The sequence below is a fragment of the Primulina tabacum genome, unplaced genomic scaffold (assembly GCF_025594145.1).
Source record: "Primulina tabacum isolate GXHZ01 unplaced genomic scaffold, ASM2559414v2 Contig1310, whole genome shotgun sequence".
NCBI classification, from domain to species: domain Eukaryota; kingdom Viridiplantae; phylum Streptophyta; class Magnoliopsida; order Lamiales; family Gesneriaceae; genus Primulina; species Primulina tabacum.
This window is the reverse complement of record NW_027460202.1, coordinates 1-19711: the sequence shown is the minus strand read 5'-3', so window position 1 is coordinate 19711 and position 19711 is coordinate 1. Positions and strand designations below refer to the sequence as shown.

The following is a 19711-nucleotide window of genomic DNA, read 5'->3' as shown; positions in this document are numbered from 1 at the left end:
TGCGATCATACCAGCACTAATGCACCGGATCCCATCAGAACTCCGAAGTTAAGCGTGCTTGGGCGAGAGCAGTACTAGGATGGGTGACCCCGGGAAGTCCTCGTGTTGCACCCTTTTCGTGTTTTTCTATTTTGATTACTTGTTGACAGACGATTTTCGGCTCAAATCATCTGAATCTCGATCGGGACCAGATAAGACATGTGAAATGAAAGTAGCTCGGGCACTGCCGGATTTGGACAAAATTGTAGGCTAATTTGATTGTAAACGGGCAAACGGACGACACATTACTACGCAATGAGCTGACGAGATTTTAGCCGAATTCCTTCTCTAAGACCCTCTAATTTGCGATTTACCGCTTCTGTTAAGCTTTCGTTTCCTCGAGAAATCCGCTTAGGAAGTTCGAAATTCGATTCCGGTTCCATTTTATCGTATCCCAGGCATAATAATAGCTTTACATTCGTTATTTCCTTCTTCTTATTTTTTTTTCTATTTTCTGGGAACATTTATCGATTTTTGTTGTCGTGAGCCGGTTCTGTGCGGAAGGGTATGACGCAGATTACTCCGGAGACGGTTAACTCATTAAAAACAATTATTTCGACTGTTTTATCCATAATTTACGTAAACGTCGCGACACGAGGTCTTCCCAGGGAGGTCACCCATCCTACCTCTGCCATCGCGCAGAACGCTTAACTTCATGGTTATGATTGGGCGAGAGCAGTGCCGCGTGTTGTCCATCGCCGCCCGCTCCACACGTACTCGAGGGATATAAGAATAAACATCCCACTCAATGTCGGGTGCGATCATACCAGCACTAATGCACCGGATCCCATCAGAACTCCGAAGTTAAGCGTGCTTGGGCGAGAGCAGTACTAGGATGGGTGACCCCTGGGAAGTCCTCGTGTTGCACCCTTTTCGTGTTTTTCTATTTTTGATTACTTGTTGACAGACGATTTTCGGCTCAAATCATCTGAATCTCGATCGGGACCAGATAAACATGTGAAATGAAAGTAGCTCGGGCACTGCCGGATTTGGACAAAATTGTAGGCTAATTTGATTGTAAACGGGCAAACGGACGAGACTCATTACTACGCAATGAGCTGACGAGATTTTAGCCGAATTCCTTCTCTAAGACCCTCTAATTTGCGATTTACCGCTTCTGTTAAGCTTTCGTTTCCTCGAGAAATCCGCTTAGGAAGTTCGAAATTCGATTCCGGTTCCATTTTATCGTAAGGCATAATAATAGCTTTACATTCGTTATTTCCTTCTTCTTATTTTTTTTCTATTTTCTGGGAACATTTATCGATTTTTGTTGTCGTGAGCCGGTTCTGTGCGGAAGGGTATGACGCAGATTACTCCGGAGACGGTTAACTCATTAAAAACAATTATTTCGACTGTTTTATCCATAATTTACGTAAACGGTCGCGACACGAGGTCTTCCCAGGGAGGTCACCCATCCTAGCTCTGCCATCGCGCCAGAACGCTTAACTTCATGGTTATGATTGGGCGAGAGCAGTGCCGCGTGTTGTCCATCGCCGCCCGCTCCACACGTACTCGAGGGATATAAGAATAAACATCCCACTCAATGTCGGGTGCGATCATACCAGCACTAATGCACCGGATCCCATCAGAACTCCGAAGTTAAGCGTGCTTGGGCGAGAGCAGTACTAGGATGGGTGACCCCTGGAAGTCCTCGTGTTGCACCCTTTTGTGTTTTTCTATTTTGATTACTTGTTGACAGACGATTTTCGGCTCAAATCATCTGAATCTCGATCGGGACCAGATAAGACATGTGAAATGAAAGTAGCTCGGGCACTGCCGGATTTGGACAAAATTGTAGGCTAATTTGATTGTAAACGGGCAAACGGACGAGACTCATTACTACGCAATGAGCTGACGAGATTTTAGCCGAATTCCTTCTCTAAGACCCTCTAATTTGCGATTTACCGCTTCTGTTAAGCTTTCGTTTCCTCGAGAAATCCGCTTAGGAAGTTCGAAATTCGATTCCGGTTCCATTTTATCGTATCCCAGGCATAATAATAGCTTTACATTCGTTATTTCCTTCTTCTTATTTTTTTTATTTTCTGGGAACATTTATCGATTTTTGTTGTCGTGAGCCGGTTCTGTGCGGAAGGGTATGACGCAGATTACTCCGGAGACGGTTAACTCATTAAAAACAATTATTTCGACTGTTTTATCCATAATTTACGTAAACGGTCGCGACACGAGGTCTTCCCAGGGAGGTCACCCATCCTAGCTCTGCCATCGCGCCAGAACGCTTAACTTCATGGTTATGATTGGGCGAGAGCAGTGCCGCGTGTTGTCCATCGCCGCCCGCTCCACACGTACTCGAGGGATATAAGAATAAACATCCCACTCAATGTCGGGTGCGATCATACCAGCACTAATGCACCGGATCCCATCAGAACTCCGAAGTTAAGCGTGCTTGGGCGAGAGCAGATACTAGGATGGTGACCCCTGGGAAGTCCTCGTGTTGCACCCTTTTTCGTGTTTTTCTATTTTTGATTACTTGTTGACAGACGATTTTCGGCTCAAATCATCTGAATCTCGATCGGGACCAGATAAGACATGTGAAATGAAAGTAGCTCGGGCACTGCCGGATTTGGACAAAATTGTAGGCTAATTTGATTGTAAACGGGCAAACGGACGAGACTCATTACTACGCAATGAGCTGACGAGATTTTAGCCGAATTCCTTCTCTAAGACCCTCTAATTTGCGATTTACCGCTTCTGTTAAGCTTTCGTTTCCTCGAGAAATCCGCTTAGGAAGTTCGAAATTCGATTCCGGTTCCATTTTATCGTATCCCAGGCATAATAATAGCTTTACATTCGTTATTTCCTTCTTCTTATTTTTTTTTCTATTTTCTGGGAACATTTATCGATTTTGTTGTCGTGAGCCGGTTCTGTGCGGAAGGGTATGACGCAGATTACTCCGGAGACAGTTAACTCATCAAAAACAATTATTTCGACTGTTTTATCCATAATTTACGTAAACGGTCGCGACACGAGGTCTTCCCAGGGAGGTCACCCATCCTAGCTCTACCATCGCGCCAGAACGCTTAACTTCATGGTTATGATTGGGCGAGAGCAGTGCCGCGTGTTGTCCATCGCCGCCCGCTCCACACGTACTCGAGGGATATAAGAATAAACATCCCACTCAATGTTGGGTGCGATCATACCAGCACTAATGCACCGGATCCCATCAGAACTCCGAGCAGTACTAGGATGGGTGACCCCCTGGGAAGTCCTCGTGTTGCACCTTTTTTCGTGTTTTTCTATTTTTGATTACTTGTTGACAGACGATTTTCGGCTCAAATCATCTGAATCTCGATCGGGACCAGATAAGACATGTGAAATGAAAGTAGCTCGGGCACTGCCGGATTTGGACAAAATTGTAGGCTAATTTGATTGTAAACGGCAAACGGACGAGACTCATTACTACGCAATGAGCTGACGAGATTTTAGCCGAATTCCTTCTCTAAGACCCTCTAATTTGCGATTTAACGCTTCTGTTAAGCTTTCGTTTCCTCGAGAACCGCTTAGGAAGTTCGAAATTCGATTCCGGTTCCATTTTATCGTATCCCAGGCATAATAATAGCTTTACATTCGTTATTTCCTTCTTCTTATTTTTTTTCTATTTTCTGGGAACATTTATCGATTTTTGTTGTCGTGAGCCGGTTCTGTGCGGAAGGGTATGACGCAGATTACTCCGGAGACGGTTAACTCATTAAAAACAATTATTTCGACTGTTTTATCCATAATTTACGTAAACGGTCGCGACACGAGGTCTTCCCAGGGAGGTCACCCATCCTAGCTCTGCCATCGCGCCAGAACGCTTAACTTCATGGTTATGATTGGGCGAGAGCAGTGCCGCGTGTTGTCCATCGCCGCCCGCTCCACACGTACTCGAGGGATATAAGAATAAACATCCCACTCAATGTCGGGTGCGATCATACCAGCACTAATGCACCGGATCCCATCAGAACTCCGAAGTTAAGCGTGCTTGGGCGAGAGCAGTACTAGGATGGGTGACCCCCTGGGAAGTCCTCGTGTTGCACCCTTTTCGTGTTTTTCTATTTTTGATTACTTGTTGACAGACGATTTTCGGCTCAAATCATCTGAATCTCGATCGGGACCAGATAAGACATGTGAAATGAAAGTAGCTCGGGCACTGCCGGATTTGGACAAAATTGTAGGCTAATTTGATTGTAAACGGGCAAACGGACGAGACTCATTACTACGCAATGAGCTGACGAGATTTTAGCCGAATTCCTTCTCTAAGACCCTCTAATTTGCGATTTACCGCTTCTGTTAAGCTTTCGTTTCCTCGAGAAATCCGCTTAGGAATTTCGAAATTCGATTCCGGTTCCATTTTATCGTATCCCCGGCATAATAATAGCTTTACATTCGTTATTTCCTTCTTCTTTTTTTTTTTTATTTTCTGGGAACATTTATCGATTTTTGTTGTCGTGAGCCGGTTCTGTGCGGAAGGGTATGACGCAGATTACTCCGGAGACGGTTAACTCATTAAAAACAATTATTTCGACTGTTTTATCCATAATTTACGTAAACGTCGCGACACGAGGTCTTCCCAGGGAGGTCACCCATCCTAGCTCTGCCATCGCGCCAGAACGCTTAACTTCATGGTTATGATTGGGCGAGAGCAGTGCCGCGTGTTGTCCATCGCCGCCCGCTCCACACGTACTCGAGGGATATAAGAATAAACATCCCACTCAATGTCGGGTGCGATCATACCAGCACTAATGCACCGGATCCCATCAGAACTCCGAAGTTAAGCGTGCTTGGGCGAGAGCAGTACTAGGATGGTGACCCCCTGGGAAGTCCTCGTGTTGCACCCTTTTCGTGTTTTTCTATTTTTTTACTTGTTGACAGACGATTTTCGGCTCAAATCATCTGAATCTCGATCGGGACCAGATAAGACATGTGAAATGAAAGTAGCTCGGGCACTGCCGGATTTGGACAAAATTGTAGGCTAATTTGATTGTAAACGGGCAAACGGACGAGACTCATTACTACGCAATGAGCTGACGAGATTTTAGCCGAATTCCTTCTCTAAGACCCTCTAATTTGCGATTTACCGCTTCTGTTAAGCTTTCGTTTCCTCGAGAAATCCGCTTAGGAAGTTCGAAATTCGATTCCGGTTCCATTTTATCGTATCCCAGGCATAATAATAGCTTTACATTCGTTATTTCCTTCTTCTTATTTTTTTTTTTTTTTGGGAACATTTATCGATTTTTGTTGTCGTGAGCCGGTTCTGTGCGGAAGGGTATGACGCAGATTACTCCGGAGACGGTTAACTCATTAAAAACAATTATTTCGACTGTTTTATCCATAATTTACGTAAACGGTCGCGACACGAGGTCTTCCCAGGGAGGTCACCCATCCTAGCTCTGCCATCGCGCCAGAACGCTTAACTTCATGGTTATGATTGGGCGAGAGCAGTGCCGCGTGTTGTCCATCGCCGCCCGCTCCACACGTACTCGAGGGATATAAGAATAAACATCCCACTCAATGTCGGGTGCGATCATACCAGCACTAATGCACCGGATCCCATCAGAACTCCGAAGTTAAGCGTGCTTGGGCGAGAGCAGTAATAGGATGGGTGACCCCTGGGAAGTCCTCGTGTTGCACCCTTTTCGTGTTTTTCTATTTTTGATTACTTGTTGACAGACGATTTTCGGCTCAAATCATTTGAATCTCGATCGGGACCAGATAAGACATGTGAAATGAAAGTAGCTCGGGCACTGCCGGATTTGGACAAAATTGTAGGCTAATTTGATTGTAAACGGGCAAACGGACGAGACTCATTACTACGCAATGAGCTGACGAGATTTTAGCCGAATTCCTTCTCTAAGACCCTCTAATTTGCGATTTACCGCTTCTGTTAAGCTTTCGTTTCCTCGAGAAATCCGCTTAGGAAGTTCGAAATTCGATTCCGGTTCCATTTTATCGTATCCCAGGCATAATAATAGCTTTACATTCGTTATTTCCTTCTTCTTATTTTTTTTCTATTTTCTGGGAACATTTATCGATTTTTGTTGTCGTGAGCCGGTTCTGTGCGGAAGGGTATGACGCAGATTACTCCGGAGACGGTTAACTCATTAAAAACAATTATTTCGACTGTTTTATCCATAATTTACGTAAACGGTCGCGACACGAGGTCTTCCCAGGGAGGTCACCCATCCTAGCTCTGCCATCGCGCCAGAACGCTTAACTTCATGGTTATGATTGGGCGAGAGCAGTGCCGCGTGTTGTCCATCGCCGCCCGCTCCACACGTACTCGAGGGATATAAGAATAAACATCCCACTCAATGTCGGGTGCGATCATACCAGCACTAATGCACCGGATCCCATCAGAACTCCGAAGTTAAGCGTGCTTGGGCGAGAGCAGTACTAGGATGGGTGACCCCTGGAAGTCCTCGTGTTGCACCCTTTTCGTGTTTTTCTATTTTTGATTACTTGTTGACAGACGATTTTCGGCTCAAATCATCTGAATCTCGATCGGGACCAGATAAGACATGTGAAATGAAAGTAGCTCGGGCACTGCCGGATTTGGACAAAATTGTAGGCTAATTTGATTGTAAACGGGCAAACGGACGAGACTCATTACTACGCAATGAGCTGACGAGATTTTAGCCGAATTCCTTCTCTAAGACCCTCTAATTTGCGATTTACCGCTTCTGTTAAGCTTTCGTTTCCTCGAGAAATCCGCTTAGGAAGTTCGAAATTCGATTCCGGTTCCATTTTATCGTATCCCAGGCATAATAATAGCTTTACATTCGTTATTTCCTTCTTCTTATTTTTTTTCTATTTTCTGGGAACATTAATCGATTTTTGTTGTCGTGAGCCGGTTCTGTGCGGAAGGGTATGACGCAGATTACTCCGGAGACGGTTAACTCATTAAAAACAATTATTTCGACTGTTTTATCCATAATTTACGTAAACGCGCGACACGAGGTCTTCCCAGGGAGGTCACCCATCCTAGCTCTGCCATCGCGCCAGAACGCTTAACTTCATGGTTATGATTGGGCGAGAGCAGTGCCGCGTGTTGTCCATCGCCGCCCGCTCCACACGTACTCGAGGGATATAAGAATAAACATCCCACTCAATGTCGGGTGCGATCATACCAGCACTAATGCACCGGATCCCATCAGAACTCCGAAGTTAAGCGTGCTTGGGCGAGAGCAGTACTAGGATGGGTGACCCCCTGGGAAGTCCTCGTGTTGCACCCTTTTCGTGTTTTTCTATTTTTGATTACTTGTTGACAGACGATTTTCGGCTCAAATCATCTGAATCTCGATCGGGACCAGATAAGACATGTGAAATGAAAGTAGCTCGGGCACTGCCGGATTTGGACAAAATTGTAGGCTAATTTGATTGTAAACGGGCAAACGGACGAGACTCATTACTACGCAATGAGCTGACGAGATTTTAGCCGAATTCCTTCTCTAAGACCCTCTAATTTGCGATTTACGCTTCTGTTAAGCTTTCGTTTCCTCGAGAAATCCGCTTAGGAAGTTCGAAATTCGATTCCGGTTCCATTTTATCGTATCCCAGGCATAATAATAGCTTTACATTCGTTATTCCTTCTTCTTATTTTTTTCTATTTTCTGGGAACATTTATCGATTTTTGTTGTCGTGAGCCGGTTCTGTGCGGAAGGGTATGACGCAGATTACTCCGGAGACGGTTAACTCATTAAAACAATTATTTCGACTGTTTTATCCATAATTTACGTAAACGGTCGCGACACGAGGTCTTCCCAGGGAGGTCACCCATCACCTGCCATCGCGCCAGAACGCTTAACTTCATGGTTATGATTGGGCGAGAGCAGTGCCGCGTGTTGTCCATCGCCGCCCGCTCCACACGTACGAGGGATATAAGAATAAACATCCCACTCAATGTCGGGTGCGATCATACCAGCACTAATGCACCGGATCCCATCAGAACTCCGAAGTTAAGCGTGCTTGGGCGAGAGTACTACTAGGATGGGGTGACCTCCTGGGAAGTCCTCGTGTTGCACCCTTTTTCGTGTTTTTCTATTTTTGATTACTTGTTGACAGACGATTTTCGGCTCAAATCATCTGAATCTCGATCGGGACCAGATAAGACATGTGAAATGAAAGTAGCTCGGGCACTGCCGGATTTGGACAAAATTGTAGGCTAATTTGATTGTAAACGGGCAAACGGACGAGACTCATTACTACGCAATGAGCTGACGAGATTTTAGCCGAATTCCTTCTCTAAGACCCTCTAATTTGCGATTTACCGCTTCTGTTAAGCTTTCGTTTCCTCGAGAAATCCGCTTAGGAAGTTCGAAATTCGATTCCGGTTCCATTTTATCGTATCCCAGGCATAATAATAGCTTTACATTCGTTATTTCCTTCTTCTTATTTTTTTTCTATTTTCTGGGAACATTTATCGATTTTTGTTGTCGTGAGCCGGTTCTGTGCGGAAGGGTATGACGCAGATTACTCCGGAGACGGTTAACTCATTAAAAACAATTATTTCGACTGTTTTATCCATAATTTACGTAAACGGTCGCGACACGAGGTCTTCCCAGGGAGGTCACCCATCCTAGCTCTGCCATCGCGCCAGAACGCTTAACTTCATGGTTATGATTGGGCGAGAGCAGTGCCGCGTGTTGTCCATCGCCGCCCGCTCCACACGTACTCGAGGGATATAAGAATAAACATCCCACTCAATGTCGGGTGCGATCATACCAGCACTAATGCACCGGATCCCATCAGAACTCCGAGCAGTACTAGGATGGGTGACCCCCTGGGAAGTCCTCGTGTTGCACCCTTTTCGTGTTTTTCTATTTTTGATTACTTGTTGACAGACGATTTTCGGCTCAAATCATCTGAATCTCGATCGGGACCAGATAAGACATGTGAAATGAAAGTAGCTCGGGCACTGCCGGATTTGGACAAAATTGTAGGCTAATTTGATTGTAAACGGGCAAACGGACGAGACTCATTACTACGCAATGAGCTGACGAGATTTTAGCCGAATTCCTTCTCTAACCCTCTAATTTGCGATTTACGCTTCTGTTAAGCTTTCGTTTCCTCGAGAAATCCGCTTAGGAAGTTCGAAATTCGATTCCGGTTCCATTTTATCGTATCCCAGGCATAATAATAGCTTTACATTCGTTATTTCCTTCTTCTTATTTTTTTTTCTATTTTCTGGGAACATTTATCGATTTTTGTTGTCGTGAGCCGGTTCTGTGCGGAAGGGTATGACGCAGATTACTCCGGAGACGGTTAACTCATTAAAAACAATTATTTCGACTGTTTTATCCATAATTTACGTAAACGGTCGCGACACGAGGTCTTCCCAGGGAGGTCACCCATCCTAGCTCTGCCATCGCGCCAGAACGCTTAACTTCATGGTTATGATTGGGCGAGAGCAGTGCCGCGTGTTGTCCATCGCCGCCCGCTCCACACGTACTCGAGGGATATAAGAATAAACATCCCACTCAATGTCGGGTGCGATCATACCAGCACTAATGCACCGGATCCCATCAGAACTCCGAAGTTAAGCGTGCTTGGGCGAGAGCAGTACTAGGATGGGTGACCCCTGGGAAGTCCTCGTGTTGCACCCTTTTCGTGTTTTTCTATTTTTGATTACTTGTTGACAGACGATTTTCGGCTCAAATCATCTGAATCTCGATCGGGACCAGATAAGACATGTGAAATGAAAGTAGCTCGGGCACTGCCGGATTTGGACAAAATTGTAGGCTAATTTGATTGTAAACGGGCAAACGGACGAGACTCATTACTACGCAATGAGCTGACGAGATTTTAGCCGAATTCCTTCTCTAAGACCCTCTAATTTGCGATTTACGCTTCTGTTAAGCTTTCGTTTCCTCGAGAAATCCGCTTAGGAAGTTCGAAATTCGATTCCGGTTCCATTTTATCGTATCCCAGGCATAATAATAGCTTTACATTCGTTATTTCCTTCTTCTTATTTTTTTTTTATTTCTGGGAACATTTATCGATTTTTGTTGTCGTGAGCCGGTTCTGTGCGGAAGGGTATGACGCAGATTACTCCGGAGACGGTTAACTCATTAAAAACAATTATTTCGACTGTTTTATCCATAATTTACGTAAACGGTCGCGACACGAGGTCTTCCCAGGGAGGTCACCCATCCTAGCTCTGCCATCGCGCCAGAACGCTTAACTTCATGGTTATGATTGGGCGAGAGCAGTGCCGCGTGTTGTCCATCGCCGCCCGCTCCACACGTACTCGAGGGATATAAGTAAACATCCCACTCAATGTCGGGTGCGATCATACCACTAATGCACCGGATCCCATCAGAACTCCGAAGTTAAGCGTGCTTGGGCGAGAGCAGTACTAGGATGGGTGACCCCCTGGGAAGTCCTCGTGTTGCACCCTTTTCGTGTTTTTCTATTTTTGATTACTTGTTGACAGACGATTTTCGGCTCAAATCATCTGAATCTCGATCGGGACCAGATAAGACATGTGAAATGAAAGTAGCTCGGGCACTGCCGGATTTGGACAAAATTGTAGGCTAATTTGATTGTAAACGGGCAAACGGACGAGACTCATTACTACGCAATGAGCTGACGAGATTTTAGCCGAATTCCTTCTCTAAGACCCTCTAATTTGCGATTTACCGCTTCTGTTAAGCTTTCGTTTCCTCGAGAAATCCGCTTAGGAAGTTCGAAATTCGATTCCGGTTCCATTTTATCGTATCCAGGCATAATAATAGCTTTACATTCGTTATTTCCTTCTTCTTATTTTTTTTCTATTTTCTGGGAACATTTATCGATTTTTGTTGTCGTGAGCCGGTTCTGTGCGGAAGGGTATGACGCAGATTACTCCGGAGACGGTTAACTCATTAAAAACAATTATTTCGACTGTTTTATCCATAATTTACGTAAACGGTCGCGACACGAGGTCTTCCCAGGGAGGTCACCCATCCTAGCTCTGCCATCGCGCCAGAACGCTTAACTTCATGGTTATGATTGGGCGAGAGCAGTGCCGCGTGTTGTCCATCGCCGCCCGCTCCACACGTACTCGAGGGATATAAGAATAAACATCCCACTCAATGTCGGGTGCGATCATACCAGCACTAATGCACCGGATCCCATCAGAACTCCGAAGTTAAGCGTGCTTGGGCGAGAGCAGTACTAGGATGGGTGACCCCTGGGAAGTCCTCGTGTTGCACCCTTTTCGTGTTTTTTTTTTTGATTACTTGTTGACAGACGATTTTCGGCTCAAATCATCTGAATCTCGATCGGGACCAGATAAGACATGTGAAATGAAAGTAGCTCGGGCAATGCCGGATTTGGACAAAATTGTAGGCTAATTTGATTGTAAACGGGCAAACGGACGAGACTCATTACTACGCAATGAGCTGACGAGATTTTAGCCGAATTCCTTCTCTAAGACCCTCTAATTTGCGATTTACCGCTTCTGTTAAGCTTTCGTTTCCTCGAGAAATCCGCTTAGGAAGTTCGAAATTCGATTCGGTTCCATTTTATCGTATCCCAGGCATAATAATAGCTTTACATTCGTTATTTCCTTCTTCTTATTTTTTTTCTATTTTCTGGGAACATTTATCGATTTTTGTTGTCGTGAGCCGGTTCTGTGCGGAAGGGTATGACGCAGATTACTCCGGAGACGGTTAACTCATTAAAAACAATTATTTCGACTGTTTTATCCATAATTTACGTAAACGGTCGCGACACGAGGTCTTCCCAGGGAGGTCACCCATCCTAGCTCTGCCATCGCGCCAGAACGCTTAACTTCATGGTTATGATTGGGCGAGAGCAGTGCCGCGTGTTGTCCATCGCCGCCCGCTCCACACGTACTCGAGGGATATAAGAATAAACATCCCACTCAATGTCGGGTGCGATCATACGCACTAATGCACCGGATCCCATCAGAACTCCGAAGTTAAGCGTGCTTGGGCGAGAGCAGTACTAGGATGGGTGACCCCTGGGAAGTCCTCGTGTTGCACCCTTTTCGTGTTTTTCTATTTTGATTACTTGTTGACAGACGATTTTCGGCTCAAATCATCTGAATCTCGATCGGGACCAGATAAGACATGTGAAATGAAAGTAGCTCGGGCACTGCCGGATTTGGACAAAATTGTAGGCTAATTTGATTGTAAACGGGCAAACGGACGAGACTCATTACTACGCAATGAGCTGACGAGATTTTAGCCGAATTCCTTCTCTAAGACCCTCTAATTTGCGATTTACTTCTGTTAAGCTTTCGTTTCCTCGAGAAATCCGCTTAGGAAGTTCGAAATTCGATTCCGGTTCCATTTTATCGTATCCAGGCATAATAATAGCTTTACATTCGTTATTTCCTTCTTCTTATTTTTTTTTCTATTTTCTGGGAACATTTATCGATTTTTGTTGTCGTGAGCCGGTTCTGTGCGGAAGGGTATGACGCAGATTACTCCGGAGACGGTTAACTCATTAAAAACAATTATTTCGACTGTTTTATCCATAATTTACGTAAACGGTCGCGACACGAGGTCTTCCCAGGGAGGTCACCCATCCTACCATTGCCATCGCGCCAGAACGCTTAACTTCATGGTTATGATTGGGCGAGAGCAGTGCCGCGTGTTGTCCATCGCCGCCCGCTCCACACGTACTCGAGGGATATAAGAATAAACATCCCACTCAATGTCGGGTGCGATCATACCAGCACTAATGCACCGGATCCCATCAGAACTCCGAAGTTAAGCGTGCTTGGGCGAGAGAGTACTAGGATGGGACCCCTGGGAAGTCCTCGTGTTGCACCCTTTTTCGTGTTTTTCTATTTTTGATTACTTGTTGAGACGATTTTCGGCTCAAATCATCTGAATCTCGATCGGGACCAGATAAGACATGTGAAATGAAAGTAGCTCGGGCACTGCCGGATTTGGACAAAATTGTAGGCTAATTTGATTGTAAACGGGCAAACGGACGAGACTCATTACTACGCAATGAGCTGACGAGATTTTAGCCGAATTCCTTCTCTAAGACCTCTAATTTGCGATTTACGCTTCTGTTAAGCTTTCGTTTCCTCGAGAAATCCGCTTAGGAAGTTCGAAATTCGATTCCGGTTCCATTTTATCGTATCCCAGGCATAATAATAGCTTTACATTCGTTATTTCCTTCTTTTATTTTTTTCTATTTTCTGGGAACATTTATCGATTTTTGTTGTCGTGAGCCGGTTCTGTGCGGAAGGGTATGACGCAGATTACTCGGAGACGGTTAACTCATTAAAAACAATTATTTCGACTGTTTTATCCATAATTTACGTAAACGGTCGCGACACGGGAGGTCACCATCCTACCTCTGCCATCGCGCCAGAACGCTTAACTTCATGGTTATGATTGGGCGAGAGCAGTGCCGCGTGTTGTCCATCGCCGCCCGCTCCACACGTACTCGAGGGATATAAGAATAAACATCCCACTCAATGTCGGGTGCGATCATACCAGCACTAATGCACGGATCCCATCAGAACTCCGAAGTTAAGCGTGCTTGGGCGAGAGCAGTACTAGGATGGGGACCCCTGGGAAGTCCTCGTGTTGCACCCTTTTCGTGTTTTTCTATTTTTGATTACTTGTTGACAGACGATTTTCGGCTCAAATCATCTGAATCTCGATCGGGACCAGATAAGACATGTGAAATGAAAGTAGCTCGGGCACTGCCGGATTTGGACAAAATTGTAGGCTAATTTGATTGTAAACGGGCAAACGGACGAGACTCATTACTACGCAATGAGCTGACGAGATTTTAGCCGAATTCCTTCTCTAAGACCCCTAATTTGCGATTTACGCTTCTGTTAAGCTTTCGTTTCCTCGAGAAATCCGCTTAGGAAGTTCGAAATTCGATTCCGGTTCCATTTTATCGTATCCCAGGCATAATAATAGCTTTACATTCGTTATTTCCTTCTTCTTATTTTTTTTCTATTTTCTGGGAACATTTATCGATTTTGTTGTCGTGAGCCGGTTCTGTGCGGAAGGGTATGACGCAGATTACTCCGGAGACGGTTAACTCATTAAAAAATTATTTCGACTGTTTTATCCATAATTTACGTAAACGGTCGCGACACGAGGTCTTCCCAGGGAGGTCACCCATCCTAGCTCTGCCATCGCGCCAGAACGCTTAACTTCATGGTTATGATTGGGCGAGAGCAGTGCCGCGTGTTCCATCGCCCCGCTCCACACGTACTCGAGGGATATAAGAATAAACATCCCACTCAATGTCGGGTGCGATCATACCAGCACTAATGCACGGATCCATCAGAACTCCGAAGTTAAGCGTGCTTGGGCGAGAGCAGTACTAGGATGGTGACCCCCTGGGAAGTCCTCGTGTTGCACCCTTTTCGTGTTTTTCTATTTTGATTACTTGTTGACAGACGATTTTCGGCTCAAATCATCTGAATCTCGATCGGGACCAGATAAGACATGTGAAATGAAAGTAGCTCGGGCACTGCGGATTTGGACAAAATTGTAGGCTAATTTGATTGTAAACGGGCAAACGGACGAGACTCATTACTACGCAATGAGCTGACGAGATTTTAGCCGAATTCCTTCTCTAAGACCCTCTAATTTGCGATTTACCTTCTGTTAAGCTTTCGTTTCCTCGAGAAATCCGCTTAGGAAGTTCGAAATTCGATTCCGGTTCCATTTTATCGTATCCAGGCATAATAATAGCTTTACATTCGTTATTTCCTTCTTCTTATTTTTTTTATTTTCTGGGAACATTTATCGATTTTTGTTGTCGTGAGCCGGTTCTGTGCGGAAGGGTATGACGCAGATTACTCCGGAGACGGTTAACTATTAAAAACAATTATTTCGACTGTTTTATCCATAATTTACGTAAACGGTCGCGACACGAGGTCTTCCCAGGGAGGTCACCCATCCTAGCTCTGCCATCGCGCCAGAACGCTTAACTTCATGGTTATGATTGGGCGAGAGCAGTGCCGCGTGTTGTCCATCGCCGCCCGCTCCACGTACTCGAGGGATAAAGAATAAACATCCCACTCAATGTCGGGTGCGATCATACCAGCACTAATGCACCGGATCCCATCAGAACTCCGAAGTTAAGCGTGCTTGGGCGAGAGCAGTACTAGGATGGGTGACCCCTGGAAGTCCTCGTGTTGCACCTTTTCGTGTTTTTCTATTTTGATTACTTGTTGACAGACGATTTTCGGCTCAAATCATCTGAATCTCGATCGGGACCAGATAAGACATGTGAAATGAAAGTAGCTCGGGCACTGCCGGATTTGGACAAAATTGTAGGCTAATTTGATTGTAAACGGGCAAACGGACGAGACTCATTACGCAATGAGCTGACGAGATTTTAGCCGAATTCCTTCTCTAAGACCCTCTAATTTGCGATTTACCGCTTCTGTTAAGCTTTCGTTTCCTCGAGAAATCCGCTTAGGAAGTTCGAAATTCGATTCCGGTTCCATTTTATCGTATCCCAGGCATAATAATAGCTTTACATTCGTTATTTCCTTCTTCTTATTTTTTTTTATTTCTGGGAACATTTATCGATTTTTGTTGTCGTGAGCCGGTTCTGTGCGGAAGGGTATGACAGATTACTCCGGAGACGGTTAACTCATTAAAAACAATTATTTCGACTGTTTTATCCATAATTTACGTAAACGGTCGCGACACGAGGTCTTCCCAGGGAGGTCACCCATCCTAGCTCTGCCATCGCGCCAGAACGCTTAACTTCATGGTTATGATTGGGCGAGAGCAGTGCCGCGTGTTGTCCATCGCCGCCCGCTCCACACGTACTCGAGGATATAAGAATAAACATCCCACTCAATGTCGGGTGCGATCATACCAGCACTAATGCACCGGATCCCATCAGAACTCGAAGTTAAGCGTGCTTGGGGAAGCAGTACTAGGATGGGTGACCCCTGGGAAGTCCTCGTGTTGCACCCTTTTCGTGTTTTTCTATTTTTGATTACTTGTTGACAGACGATTTTTGGCTCAAATCATCTGAATCTCGATCGGGACCAGATAAGACATGTGAAATGAAAGTAGCTCGGGCACTGCCGGATTTGGACAAAATTGTAGGCTAATTTGATTGTAAACGGGCAAACGGACGAGACTCATTACTACGCAATGAGCTGACGAGATTTTAGCCGAATTCCTTCTCTAAGACCCTCTAATTTGCGATTTACCGCTTCTGTTAAGCTTTCGTTTCCTCGAGAAATCCGCTTAGGAAGTTCGAAATTCGATTCCGGTTCCATTTTATCGTATCCCAGGCATAATAATAGCTTTACATTCGTTATTTCCTTCTTCTTATTTTTTTCTATTTTGGGAACATTTATCGATTTTTGTTGTCGTGAGCCGGTTCTGTGCGGAAGGGTATGACGCAGATTACTCCGGAGACGGTTAACTCATTAAAAACAATTATTTCGACTGTTTATCCATAATTTACGTAAACGGTCGCGAACGAGGTCTTCCCAGGGAGGTCACCCATCCTGCTCTGCCATCGCGCCAGAACGCTTAACTTCATGGTTGATTGGGCGGAGCAGTGCCGCGTGTTGTCCATCGCCGCCCGCTCCACACGTACTCGAGGGATATAAGAATAAACATCCCACTCAATGTCGGGGATCATACCAGCACTAATGCACCGGATCCCATCAGAACTCCGAAGTTAAGCGTGCTTGGGCGAGAGCAGTACTAGGATGGGTGACCCCTGGAAGTCCTCGTGTTGCACCCTTTTCGTGTTTTCTATTTTGATTACTTGTTGACAGACGATTTTCGGCTCAAATCATCTGAATCTCGATCGGGACCAGATAAACATGTGAAATGAAAGTAGCTCGGGCACTGCCGGATTTGGACAAAATTGTAGGCTAATTTGATTGTAAACGGGCAAACGGACGAGACTCATTACTACGCAATGAGCTGACGAGATTTTAGCCGAATTCCTTCTCTAAGACCCTCTAATTTGCGATTTACCGCTTCTGTTAAGCTTTCGTTTCCTCGAGAAATCCGCTTAGGAAGTTCGAAATTCGATTCCGGTTCCATTTTATCGTATCCCAGGCATAATAATAGCTTTACATTCGTTATTTCCTTCTTCTTATTTTTTTCTATTTTCTGGGAAATTTATCGATTTTTGTTGTCGTGAGCCGGTTCTGTGCGGAAGGGTATGACGCAGATTACTCCGGAGACGGTTAACTCATTAAAAACAATTATTTCGACTGTTTTATCCATAATTTACGTAAACGATCGCGACACGAGGTCTTCCCAGGGAGGTCACCCATCACTCTGCCATCGCGCCAGAACGCTTAACTTCATGGTTTGATTGGGCGAGAGCAGTGCCGCGTGTTGTCCATCGCCGCCCGCTCCACAGTACTCGAGGGATATAAGAACATCCCTCAATGTCGGGTGCGATCATACGCACTAATGCACGGATCCCATCAGAACTCCGAAGTTAAGCGTGCTTGGGCGAGAGCAGTACTAGGATGGGTGACCCCGGGAAGTCCTCGTGTTGCACCCTTTTCGTGTTTTTCTATTTTTGATACTTGTTGACAGACGATTTTCGGCTCAAATCATCTGAATCTCGATCGGGACCAGATAAGACATGTGAAATGAAAGTAGCTCGGGCACTGCCGGATTTGGACAAAATTGTAGGCTAATTTGATTGTAAACGGGCAAACGGACGAGACTCATTACTACGCAATGAGCTGACGAGATTTTAGCCGAATTCCTTCTCTAAGACCCTCTAATTTGCGATTTACCGCTTCTGTTAAGCTTTCGTTTCTCGAGAAATCCGCTTAGGAAGTTCGAAATTCGATTCGGTTCCATTTTATCGTATCCCAGGCATAATAATAGCTTTACATTCGTTATTTCTTCTTCTTATTTTTTTTTCTATTTTGGGAACATTTATCGATTTTTGTTGTCGTGAGCCGGTTCTGTGCGGAAGGGTATGACGCAGATTACTCCGGAGACGGTTAACTAATTAAAACAATTATTTCGACTGTTTTATCCATAATTTACGTAACGTCGCGACACGAGGTCTTCCCAGGGAGGTCACCCATCTACTCTGCCATCGCGCCAGAACGCTTAACTTCATGGTTATGATTGGGCGAGAGCAGTGCCGGTGTTGTCCATCGCCGCCGCTCCACACGTACTCGAGGGATATAAGAATAAACATCACTCAATGTCGGGTGCGATCATACCAGCACTAATGCACCGGATCCCATCAGAACTCCGAAGTTAAGCGTGCTGGGCGAGAGCATTACTAGGATGGCTGACCCTCCTGGGAAGTCCTCGTGTTGCACCTTTTCGTGTTTTTATTTTGATTACTTGTTGACAGACGATTTCGGCTCAAATCATCTGAATCTCGATCGGGACCAGATAAGACATGTGAAATGAAAGTAGCTCGGGCACTGCGGATTTGGACAAAATTGTAGGCTAATTTGATTGTAAACGGGCAAACGGACGAGACTCATTAATGAGCTGACGAGATTTTAGCCGAATTCCTTCTCTAAGACCCTCTAATTTGCGATTTAACGCTTCTGTTAAGCTTTCGTTTCCTCGAGAAATCCGCTTAGGAAGTTCGAAATTCGATTCCGGTTCCATTTTATCGTATCCCAGGCATAATAATAGCTTTACATTCGTTATTTCCTTCTTCTTATTTTTTTTTCTATTTTCTGGGAACATTTATCGATTTTGTTGTCGTGAGCCGGTTCTGTGCGGAAGGGTATGACGCAGATTACTCCGGAGACGGTTAACTAATTAAAAACAATTATTTCGACTGTTTTATCCATAATTTACGTAAACGGTCGCGACACGAGGTCTTCCAGGGAGGTCACCCATCCTAGCTCTGCCATCGCGCCAGAACGCTTAACTTCATGGTTATGATTGGGCGAGAGCAGTGCCGCGTGTTGTCCATCGCCGCCGCTCCACACGTACTCGAGGGATATAAGAATAAACATCCACTCAATGTCGGGTGCGATCATACCAGCAATGCACCGGATCCCATCAGAACTCCGAAGTTAAGCGTGCTTGGGCGAGAGCAGTACTAGGATGGGTGACCCCCTGGGAAGTCCTCGTGTTGCACCCTTTTCGTGTTTTTCTATTTTGATACTTGTTGACAGACGATTTTCGGCTCAAATCATGAATCTCGATCGGGACCAGATAAGACATGTGAAATGAAAGTAGCTCGGGCACTGCCGGATTTGGACAAAATTGTAGGCTAATTTGATTGTAAACGGGCAAAACGGACGAGACTCATTACGCAATGAGCTGACGAGATTTTAGCCGAATTCCTTCTCTAAGACCCTCTAATTTGCGATTTAACGCTTCTGTTAAGCTTTCGTTTCCTCGAGAAATCCGCTTAGGAAGTTCGAAATTCGATTCCGGTTCCATTTTATCGTATCCCAGGCATAATAATAGCTTTACATTCGTTATTTCCTTCTTCTTATTTTTTTCTATTTTTGGGAACATTTATCGATTTTGTTGTCGTGAGCGGTTCTGTGCGGAAGGGTATGACGCAGATTACTCCGGAGACGGTTAACTCATTAAAAACAATTATTTCGACTGTTTTATCCATAATTTACGTAAACGATCGCGACACGAGGTCTTCCCAGGGAGGTCACCCATCCTAGCTCTGCCATCGCGCCAGACGCTTAACTTCATGGTATGATTGGGCGAGAGCAGTGCCGCGTGTTGTC

General features: G+C 45.1%; 21 non-coding genes and 2 pseudogenes across 21 annotated transcripts; all 23 read left to right on the top strand.

The window, feature by feature from the left end:
- On the top strand, positions 1-114 carry LOC142536413 (5S ribosomal RNA; the record flags this gene model as incomplete). Its single annotated transcript, XR_012818234.1, has 1 exon — positions 1-114. It is a non-coding gene; the product is annotated as a 5S ribosomal RNA (ribosomal RNA).
- A 678-nt stretch (positions 115-792) lies between these two features.
- On the top strand, positions 793-910 carry LOC142536421 (5S ribosomal RNA). Its single transcript, XR_012818240.1, has one exon. It is a non-coding gene; the product is annotated as a 5S ribosomal RNA (ribosomal RNA).
- Positions 911-1587: 677 nt separating this feature from the next.
- Positions 1588-1704, top strand: LOC142536403 (5S ribosomal RNA). The gene has a single exon (XR_012818225.1). It is a non-coding gene; the product is annotated as a 5S ribosomal RNA (ribosomal RNA).
- A 678-nt stretch (positions 1705-2382) lies between these two features.
- On the top strand, positions 2383-2500 carry LOC142536411 (5S ribosomal RNA). The gene has a single exon (XR_012818232.1). It is a non-coding gene; the product is annotated as a 5S ribosomal RNA (ribosomal RNA).
- Positions 2501-3960: 1460 nt separating this feature from the next.
- Positions 3961-4079, top strand: LOC142536409 (5S ribosomal RNA). Its single transcript, XR_012818231.1, has one exon. It is a non-coding gene; the product is annotated as a 5S ribosomal RNA (ribosomal RNA).
- A 680-nt stretch (positions 4080-4759) lies between these two features.
- Positions 4760-4877, top strand: LOC142536399 (5S ribosomal RNA). The gene has a single exon (XR_012818221.1). It is a non-coding gene; the product is annotated as a 5S ribosomal RNA (ribosomal RNA).
- Positions 4878-5555: 678 nt separating this feature from the next.
- Positions 5556-5673, top strand: LOC142536401 (5S ribosomal RNA). Its single transcript, XR_012818223.1, has one exon. It is a non-coding gene; the product is annotated as a 5S ribosomal RNA (ribosomal RNA).
- Positions 5674-6355: 682 nt separating this feature from the next.
- Positions 6356-6472, top strand: LOC142536402 (5S ribosomal RNA). Its single transcript, XR_012818224.1, has one exon. It is a non-coding gene; the product is annotated as a 5S ribosomal RNA (ribosomal RNA).
- Positions 6473-7152: 680 nt separating this feature from the next.
- LOC142536398 (5S ribosomal RNA) lies at positions 7153-7271 on the top strand. Its single transcript, XR_012818220.1, has one exon. It is a non-coding gene; the product is annotated as a 5S ribosomal RNA (ribosomal RNA).
- A 672-nt stretch (positions 7272-7943) lies between these two features.
- LOC142536400 (5S ribosomal RNA) lies at positions 7944-8063 on the top strand. Its single transcript, XR_012818222.1, has one exon. It is a non-coding gene; the product is annotated as a 5S ribosomal RNA (ribosomal RNA).
- Positions 8064-9523: 1460 nt separating this feature from the next.
- On the top strand, positions 9524-9641 carry LOC142536420 (5S ribosomal RNA). Its single transcript, XR_012818239.1, has one exon. It is a non-coding gene; the product is annotated as a 5S ribosomal RNA (ribosomal RNA).
- Positions 9642-10319: 678 nt separating this feature from the next.
- Positions 10320-10435, top strand: LOC142536407 (5S ribosomal RNA). Its single transcript, XR_012818229.1, has one exon. It is a non-coding gene; the product is annotated as a 5S ribosomal RNA (ribosomal RNA).
- Positions 10436-11116: 681 nt separating this feature from the next.
- Positions 11117-11234, top strand: LOC142536419 (5S ribosomal RNA). Its single transcript, XR_012818238.1, has one exon. It is a non-coding gene; the product is annotated as a 5S ribosomal RNA (ribosomal RNA).
- Positions 11235-11913: 679 nt separating this feature from the next.
- LOC142536408 (5S ribosomal RNA) lies at positions 11914-12029 on the top strand. Its single transcript, XR_012818230.1, has one exon. It is a non-coding gene; the product is annotated as a 5S ribosomal RNA (ribosomal RNA).
- Positions 12030-12707: 678 nt separating this feature from the next.
- Positions 12708-12822, top strand: LOC142536406 (5S ribosomal RNA). Its single transcript, XR_012818228.1, has one exon. It is a non-coding gene; the product is annotated as a 5S ribosomal RNA (ribosomal RNA).
- A 663-nt stretch (positions 12823-13485) lies between these two features.
- On the top strand, positions 13486-13601 carry LOC142536412 (5S ribosomal RNA). The gene has a single exon (XR_012818233.1). It is a non-coding gene; the product is annotated as a 5S ribosomal RNA (ribosomal RNA).
- Positions 13602-14274: 673 nt separating this feature from the next.
- LOC142536416 (5S ribosomal RNA) lies at positions 14275-14390 on the top strand. Its single transcript, XR_012818237.1, has one exon. It is a non-coding gene; the product is annotated as a 5S ribosomal RNA (ribosomal RNA).
- Positions 14391-15061: 671 nt separating this feature from the next.
- LOC142536404 (5S ribosomal RNA) lies at positions 15062-15178 on the top strand. The gene has a single exon (XR_012818226.1). It is a non-coding gene; the product is annotated as a 5S ribosomal RNA (ribosomal RNA).
- Positions 15179-15850: 672 nt separating this feature from the next.
- On the top strand, positions 15851-15965 carry LOC142536418 (5S ribosomal RNA; annotated as a pseudogene).
- Positions 15966-16635: 670 nt separating this feature from the next.
- On the top strand, positions 16636-16752 carry LOC142536414 (5S ribosomal RNA). The gene has a single exon (XR_012818235.1). It is a non-coding gene; the product is annotated as a 5S ribosomal RNA (ribosomal RNA).
- A 666-nt stretch (positions 16753-17418) lies between these two features.
- Positions 17419-17532, top strand: LOC142536417 (5S ribosomal RNA; annotated as a pseudogene).
- A 668-nt stretch (positions 17533-18200) lies between these two features.
- On the top strand, positions 18201-18319 carry LOC142536415 (5S ribosomal RNA). Its single transcript, XR_012818236.1, has one exon. It is a non-coding gene; the product is annotated as a 5S ribosomal RNA (ribosomal RNA).
- Positions 18320-18985: 666 nt separating this feature from the next.
- On the top strand, positions 18986-19101 carry LOC142536405 (5S ribosomal RNA). The gene has a single exon (XR_012818227.1). It is a non-coding gene; the product is annotated as a 5S ribosomal RNA (ribosomal RNA).
- Positions 19102-19711: the final 610 nt, after the last annotated feature.